Source organism: Syngnathus floridae, unplaced genomic scaffold (genome assembly GCF_059516105.1).
Source record: "Syngnathus floridae isolate MCC-2025c unplaced genomic scaffold, RoL_Sflo_1.0 HiC_scaffold_352, whole genome shotgun sequence".
Classification (NCBI taxonomy): domain Eukaryota; kingdom Metazoa; phylum Chordata; class Actinopteri; order Syngnathiformes; family Syngnathidae; genus Syngnathus; species Syngnathus floridae.
In genome coordinates this window covers 1-8,853 of record NW_028284299.1, presented here as the reverse complement: position 1 = coordinate 8,853, position 8,853 = coordinate 1, and the positions used below count along the sequence as shown (strand labels likewise).

Below are 8,853 nucleotides of genomic sequence, written 5' to 3'. Positions count from 1 at the left end.
AAGGTCAGGTCTTGCAGTAGTACGGATTGCAAAACTTCCTTCTGGAAGATGGCATTCTTTTTCTGTCTAGGCCTTTTGATAGAAAAAGAAGGTATGTATCTAAAAATGGATTACCAATGCAATCGATCAACAGTTTTCCTTACATGTGCAAAGGCAACAATCGAAATGGAAGATAAATATAAAACAAAAAGTGTTGATTTTCAACAATCATCTTCTTTTTTGATTAATAAATGCAATGATATTGTAAACTTATTTACCGAAGCCTTATAAATTGTCAGAAGTTTGAAGGCAGAATCCTTATTTTTGCACTACATCAAATATTCCTAACCATGTTCGAAAATATCAAAATTCCTCGCCCGCTTTATCAATCCGAAGAGCATCAGATGCTCAAACAGACTGCTCGGGACTTCTTTGAAAAAGAGGTGATCCCTTATCACGAGCAGTGGGAAGAGGATGGCATGGTTAGTCGGGAGGTATGGCTTAAAGCTGGAGAGATGGGCCTGCTTTGTTTGGATGTCCCCGCTGCCTACGGCGGCATGGGCCTCGATTTTTCCTTCAGCGCTTTGATTTCCGAAGAACTATCGCGCACCGGCTGCACTGGCCCTGGTTTTTTTCTCCACTCTGATATCGTATCCCCTTATCTGATGAAATATGGTAATGAGGAGCAAAAGCAAAAATGGCTGCCTCGCATGGTGAGCGGAGAGGTCATCACTGCGATTGGAATGACAGAGCCTGGCTGTGGAAGTGATCTACAGGCCCTCCCGAACCACTGCAACTGACGAAGGCGATCATTATCTGGTCAATGGACAAAAGACCTTTATTACCAATGGCTATATGAGTGATTTAGCTATCATAGCGGTTCGTACTCATCCTGGGACACCTAGAGAAGGCATCAGCCTATTGCTTTTGGAGTCGGACATGGAAGGATATAGCAAAGGGCGACCTTTCAAAAAAGTAGGTATGAAAGCACAGGATACCTGTGAGCTGTTTTTTGATAATGTGAAGGTGCCGAAGGCTAATCTGCTGGGGGAGGAGAGTATGGGCTTTAAGTACATGATGCGCGAGCTGGCGCGCGAGCGGCTGATTGTAGGCATTATGGCGGTAGGAGGAGCCGAAGGCGCACTGAATGAAACCATTCAGTATACCTTAGGTCGCAAAGCCTTTAAGCAGCCGATCGCTGGTTTTCAGAATACCCAATTCAAACTGGCAGAGATGGCTACCCAGCTACAAATTCATCAAACTTTTACTGATCGGTGCGTAGAATTGTATATGAATGGAGAGCTGACCGCCGAGGTCGCCTCGATGGCCAAAATGTCTTGCACCGATATGCACTTCCAATTGTCAGATGAGTGTATGCAACTTCATGGAGGTTATGGTTATATTTGGGAATACAAAATTGCTCGTGCCTGGGCAGACAATCGCGTTACACGAATCTATGCCGGTACTAACGAAATTATGAAAGTCCTCATTTCTCGTGGATTGCTGAAGAGTTATTTTGATGAACTCAAAAAGCAGCGTCGCAAGAAAATGAAGGCCGCAGAACTAAATCATAACAAGCTCTGAGCTTTTCAGGTGCACCTAAAACCAATACTATGGCAATGCTCGCTAAAATCCTCATCGGGCTGGTCGCCGTAGAGCATCTCTATATACTTTGGCTGGAGATGTTCGGCTGGACGACGCGTGGTCCCAAAGTCTTTCGCTCTATTCCTAAAGATCTCTTCGAACCCACCAAAGTGCTGGCCGCCAATCAAGGCCTTTACAATGGCTTCCTTTCGGCGGGCCTCATCTGGTCGCTACTGATCAGTAATCCAGAATGGTCGGCCAACGTAGCGATTTTCTTTTTGGGCTGTGTGATTGTTGCGGGTATCTATGGAGCACTATCGGCACAGTGCTCGATATTTTATATACAAGCGCTGCCAGCAATCTTGATTGCTGGCAGCGGTGTTGATGTGAAATCTGTATAGAACTGAATAATTCTTATTAGAAATTGATCAAAAATAATGATGAGCTTTGTATTCTTGTCTCTTAATAGCTTTCTTTCTAGTTCGTCGATTTTTCTTCCGATTTTACCAGAATTAATTTTCATACGATCCATAGTTGCTGAAAAATGGTACAGATTATCATTAAAATTATCGTCAAGGTAATACATGTTTTGTATAATCATTTGGTATGCTCCACCTTCGGTATGCATTTCCAATGCTTTGTAATAGTTATTTATGGCCCTTTCTATAGAACTCTCAGGATTAAGATCATTTGTAGCTACCTCACCGATTAGTGATATTAATTGGTTAGTCATTTGTTCTTTCTTGTCCTTATCTAATTTTTCTTTACAAACTTCAAACAGGCTTAGCCAAAAGCTTAATCTTCTGTAAACAGAGGCTAAAAGGATATGGCTATGGATATACGAAACATCATAAATACCAATAGAGCGGATCAGCTCATGAAAACAAAATATAGAGTCTAAGATCAGAAACTTGAGCTCCTCAAGCTTACTAATATCATCACTTCCAGTCTGTGCGAATCGCTCTGAATTGGATTTTTGATGCTCATTTGCTTGCTGGGAGAGTAGATTTAAAAATTTAGAGTGTGCGATCTTCTCCAGTTCCGCATATTGTTCTGTTTGTTCCATTTCTATGCGCTTTTCTTTTTCAATTCCAAGTTGATCCAGAAATCGTTTGAAATTATATATAACCCTATATCGAAGCTCTAGTACTCTGTTGTGTTTCCTGCTTACAGTAGAGTAAGCATGACGAAACAATCCTCTAATTTTGGCACCTCCTCAGTCAGTACTAACTGAAGTTCCTTGTAAGTAATCAAAAGCTCTTTGATGTCCTCACTTGCGGAAGTATTGGTCAGGATAAGTTTATTTAGAATATATTCATCTGTTATTCCAGTGCTTTGTTCCGCTTCATTGGGAGAGATTGCATTATTCATTCCATCTTTACAATTGATGAGGTCGAATATTTTCTTAAGTTTTGTAATTTCAATATCGTTATTGTTTTCGTATGCTCTATATACATGTCGTATTGCTTTTTCTAAGATCTGCTTTTCAAGTAGCGAAATGAGCTCTTTGCGCTGTTTTCTTTGATATTTCGGAATAGTAATCGTATCAAATGTAATATCTTAGAGAGTTGAAAAGCATACTCCTTATATTCACCAGCTTTGAGGTAATATTTGGCAGCAATGTATATAAAACGTATGCCATTTCTATATAGTTTGCTTTTTCTTCTTTCTTACCATCTTTCAAAGCAAAAAAGGATGGCATTTTTGCTCATGCATAAAATATTTGTAATAAGGATTTGGTTTGGGGCCGAATGACAAACGCAGAATATTTTCTAAATGCTGATATCTAATCATTCGATCTCCCTTTTTTGAGGCGAAACATAATATACAATCACCAACATCTGAAAGACTATTTCCGATTGTGGTATAGATGGTTTTTCGAGTTACTGGGAATTCTTTGATTCTACCATTTTTTGATTTGAATAGGAAAAGAGTGCATTCGTGTAATAGTTCCATTGCAATACTAAACTCTTTGTCGAATTCGATCTCATCACGTTTGATCTCAAATTTTTCTTTGATTGCACTTTTAACAGATACAGCCAGACTATGGATGTAATACTGATAAGCTGATATTGGATAGCTTGCATATTGGTGAATTTTCTTTTGTTTTCTTTCCTGACTGGCTTTGTCTGGTTCTGTAGGTACCTGTGTATGTTGTTCGGTGGATTGATTAACGCTGTTTGAGATAGAGCGACTGAGTTTCTTCAAATCAACGAAAGGTGAAAAGGTTTTTCTTTTGTATCTTGATTGCTCAGAGTAGAATCTCCAAATAATACACCATTCTTGTAAAATAAGATATCTCCAATTTTATCATAGTGCTCTGCTGCAATGATGTAGGCTTGTTCTGGTTTAATTTGGTTAACTACATTTCTAAATTGTATTTCACTTTCAGAATAAAGAACTTAGTTAAACTCTTTATAGTATGTTTTTCAATTAGTTGTAATTCTGCTAAAAAGGGCTGATACATTAGCCGCAGTGCCAGCAATACCCTTGACCCCAGATTCTTATCATCATTAAATTCATCATTAGTTTTATCTCTTCGTAATCTTTCTCTCTGTAGCCCTGAGTTGATATTTCAATCTTAGGTTGAAATAACTGCGCAAAGGCAAAAACTTTATATTTTAGGCTTTCGTAGATAATTAGCGCATCATCGTAGTTCCGTTTTTTTTCAAAGGTCATACCAAGCTTTAACTCCGCGCGGATATAGAAAATCAGACTTTCAATATCAAACTCATCGATGCTGATACTTCTAAAAGGTAGTACAGCTTGTTGATAATGCAATAAAGCATTTTCGAACTCTGATCATGATAATGTAAATCACCTAAAATTAAGTTTAGATATCCTGCGGAAGTAATGAAGGCGGTTAATTCCTTTTCTCCACCACCATAAACGTCTCTAGTTCTTTTAATTTATTTTTATACAAACGCTTGATTTCCATTGATTCATCAAGTGTGAAGTTATGGGCCGCTGATTCTTTTTCGGATATTTTAGATACGAATTTGATTTCTCGCTCAATTCGACTATTGAATTTGAATTGGTGCAAACCACTTAAAATTTCTCTAACATGTATCTTGGTTAAGAAGTTGAGCAGATTATCTATGAAGCTACGTAGTTCTGGTGCTTTATTAACTGCAATGATTTCTGAGTTAGTTCTAATGTACGATAAGAAAATCCAGCACCATGAAATTTATAGATATGATTCAAAAGGAATGTAGTTGATACTAATAACTTGTCTCCATAATCTCTGAGATGCTTATTAACATTAAATACAAATGGGTTGAATAAAAATGAGCTGAATCCAAAAATATACTGATCATAAAAATTGAAATAGAGATAAAGATTTTGATAGTTTTGACCCAGGTAAATATCATTCTGTTTGTTCTCTTCAGATAAAGAACCATTTAAAGAAGTAACATACTCCTCAAATATTTTTGTGATTTTCTTTGGGGCCCCATTGCTGCGATAAGTTAGGTAAGTAATGAAATTTTGTATGGTAAATATTACCTTACCTATTAATCTAATGCGGTCTTTATCATCCATGTCACTTGGATGAAATCTCTTTTCAATATATTCTCGGTAACCTTTAGTGTTGGTTCTGGGTAATATTCAGGTAATAAAAATTGGCAAACGTATTTCTCTGTCATGCTTGTAATGTCTGACAACTTTTTATCTGAAGGATCTTTGAAAAAGCTATTTATATAAATCACTTCATGAAAAAGGCTACCAATTAGAGAGTCGCGGTCTGAGATATCTGCTATAGCAGCATCGTACATTTCCCTTCCGCAATAAAGAAGAACTTGCTTTTGCAGTATTAAAGAAGTGTTTCAGATTGGATAGAATTCTTCCTATAGTCTGCTGTCTTTTTCGAGTCCCCTCGGTAACAAAAGAACTTAGATTCTCTTCATTGGCATCATCTTTTTGTTCTGCATATGTTCCTGTAGGTTCAATTTTATCTAATTCGTCAAATATAAAGATAAACTTGGGACGCATTCTGATTATTGGAATCCGTTCACTTAGGTTAAGTATTTGTATTAATTTTGTTTCAATCTCCCGCTCTGTAGCAATCGGATATACTTTATTTCGACTCAATCCAAAAAATATGGCATAGTTTCTCGCCTAGTTCCAATACTTTTAGACTGATCTACTGTAACAGAGGCATCTATGCTATCAATTATAGACCAAGTTCTCGTCATGACTCTAACATGATTGACCCCGAATATCCTCATTCGCTTAGAACCTGATAAAGTAGCCAAAAGAAAGCTAGGAATACAATAAATAAATAGTCTATTCGAGGAGGAATCAGATGAAAGTTAGGATGGAGATCTAATGTTGAGTTGAAAAAAGAATTCTCCTGAATTTTACTACCACTGTTGGGATTATCTTTGATGTGGTTACTGGCCTCGAATACGAAGTGTGAGAAATCTGTGTATAGTGTATAGATCAAATAGTCTAGTCGAAATAGCAAAAGGGGCTTGTGTCTCGGTAGTATCTTGATTACGGATCACTTCAGCAATTATGCTTCCTTTAGAAGGACCACTGAATTTGAACTGATAATGATCGAACATGTGGAGATACCAATCTTCATCATGTTTATAATGCCTTAGATGAGCAGATCCCTCTTTTATTTTCAGTGAATCTATATTCGGTAATACAATTTTTAGCTTTTTTCCATTTCCCGGATGTGAAATTTGAATCTTCAAAAGCGTATCTAGAGATAATATATCTTGTATTGTGTGTTTGATCCTGTTACTATTATTGTGGAGTAGTTTTGCGTCTTCAGGCTGATCCGTCGAAATTATAATGGTATCTTTGGTTGTAGATATACGATACTTATCATATTGATTTCCTTTTGTTTTGATAGAATCTGAGTGATTACTGAATAGCGGTCGTAAGATTTTAGCTCATTTTTTAGTTGATCTAATTGTATTTGTTTACTCAACATATCTTTAGATTTGATGTAATCTACGATACCGTTGATATGCCGGAAATCATGGATAGTTTGTAATAATCTATATAACCAAAAGTATCATTTACTCTTTCACGCATTTCTAGGTCATCGATCACCAATCGGTCTAATTCATAACCGATTGGAATATCACGGTAAGAAAATATAGCTTGGCTGGGTAGATATTCTCCTATTTTTAGTTCATCCCGGATTTCGCTGATTAGAGAATAAGTAGGGCGATAGTAGTAAAGAGTGAGTACAAAAAGATAAAAAACCAGGCTTGAAAGAATACGCCATGACAGCATTCGGATGGAAGAGAAAGGGGTTTACTATTTTTTTATACTCTGCAAATATACTTTTAGCAATTAGCCTCAGAATGTCTTTCTCTTTAAGCTTTTTCCTGACCTAAATTAATTTTTATAGGTGTTAGATGACTAAAATTAATGAAAGAATAGACTTTACTTCTGATAGCAGCATAATTAAGTAGAAGAGTTGTCAAAAAAAGTAGAGTGGTTACAAAAAACTTAATATTGTAATACCTGAAAATGTAGATCATTAAAATAGAACAGAGTAAAGTGAGGATAAATGATTCTGTCCGTCTTTTTTCAATTTTTCCCACACTTCCTCAGAAGCATCTATTATTCCTTTTTTCTTTCCGACATCAAATAATATGGTGATGATTGACAAGACTGAAAATATTGATATTGTACAAATGAGATACTGCATTAATTTGAAAGAGTACAAATGAGTATCAATCGCACTGCTAAATTTAATTAGTATTAAGGTAGATATATGGATCACAGACGCTATGATATAATCTTGAGCAAGTAGGACATATATCAAGGAAGTACTTCTGGACTGTTTTTTAAATAGCGCTAAAGAGCCAAGGTGATTTTGCTGTTTTTTGGGTATATATATTAAGATTATCTCTGCTTTTACTTTGTCTAAATACCAATAGTACGCTCCCTATAAGTACTATTAAAGGTAAGTAACTTAATATCCAGGTTTCTATTTTATCAAAATCAAAAAATCCCCAACATTAAATAATGAAAAGAATAAGGCCGCAACTGTAATTCTAACATACCGACCTACTACCGGATTAATTGTCTTTTTTCCTTTTAATTGATTTAATACCCGATTTACTACACTAGTTTTTCCCATACCACGAAAGCCTGTGATCAGATAGGCGCCAGATTTGACCTCGGAGTTGGTTAATATAGTTTTGATTTTTTTAATCACATCTTTTCGACCAATAAAGCGGCGATCTGGGTTATCTCGATTGGTAGGGCGGTGGTAAAAACTGTAGTTTTTGAGTTCTAGGTAAATTCCTTTGATTTTGGAACTGTAGTAGTGTAAATACTTGCTGTTTGGTGTTTTGTTTTCCATTGGATTATTGTTCTAGTAGATTATAGCTGATCTGCAATTATAGACTATTTGCAAACAAACACATCGTCGGTATAAGTTATTTTACTGTTGTAGAAATATCGCTTATTTATAAGTTGTTCATAAGTTATTCGTACATTTGAACATAAAAATTACATTATTTACAATGGTCGACACTCTTACAGCTATTCGAAATATTATACTAAGAAAATTCAGTGAGCAAAGAGAGGATATCCCCCAAATTAAAAATTGGAAGAACAATGACTTTATTCAACTTGCAGAGGACATTCAAGACCATCTTGAGCTAAAGCTAACAGAAAGACAAAAATATAAATGGGGCGTAAAAGTATCGGTTAGTACACTGAAAGAATCTATAAAGGTGATTATTCAATTTTGCCACCTTTAGACCCAAGAAAGATTGCTACCCTTGAAAAACTAAGTATTTATTCTGGATACGAAAGTTATAGTGCGTTCAGACAAGCCCAAAAAATTAAAGTATCTCATTTTTCAGTATTACCCAATACTAGAATATTGTCAGGTAAACAGTCTGGAAATAATTATTACTACATTATTCCTGTTGTATTAATATTACTGATTTTAACAGGAATTTCGATTTTGAATTCTAAACAAATTGAGAAACCATACGACTAATTGTTAGTGATTCTACGCTTGTTATTCAAACGGTTAGGCAAGCTATTCAGGCTGAGTTTGGCATTTATAAAAGTATTCCTCAGACAGATAAATCTCAACTATTCCTCAGACAATTTTTTGCCGAAAATAGTCCTGCTTATAAAGAGATCATGAAGGTAGTTGAACGAAGAAAAATAAGCGGTTGGGTCATAATAACGATAATAACCCATCGGCTAATGAGTTATTAAAGATACATCTGGATAGTATTATCGATGACAAGGCTTACGTCTCGACACAAGAGTACTGGAATATCGAGTGGTTTGATACTAAGG

At 36.0% G+C, this 8,853-nt stretch overlaps 1 pseudogene; it reads left to right on the top strand.

The window, feature by feature from the left end:
• Window positions 1-329: 329 nt before the first annotated feature.
• LOC148377124 (long-chain specific acyl-CoA dehydrogenase, mitochondrial pseudogene) lies at window positions 330-1,563 on the top strand (annotated as a pseudogene).
• Window positions 1,564-8,853: the final 7,290 nt, after the last annotated feature.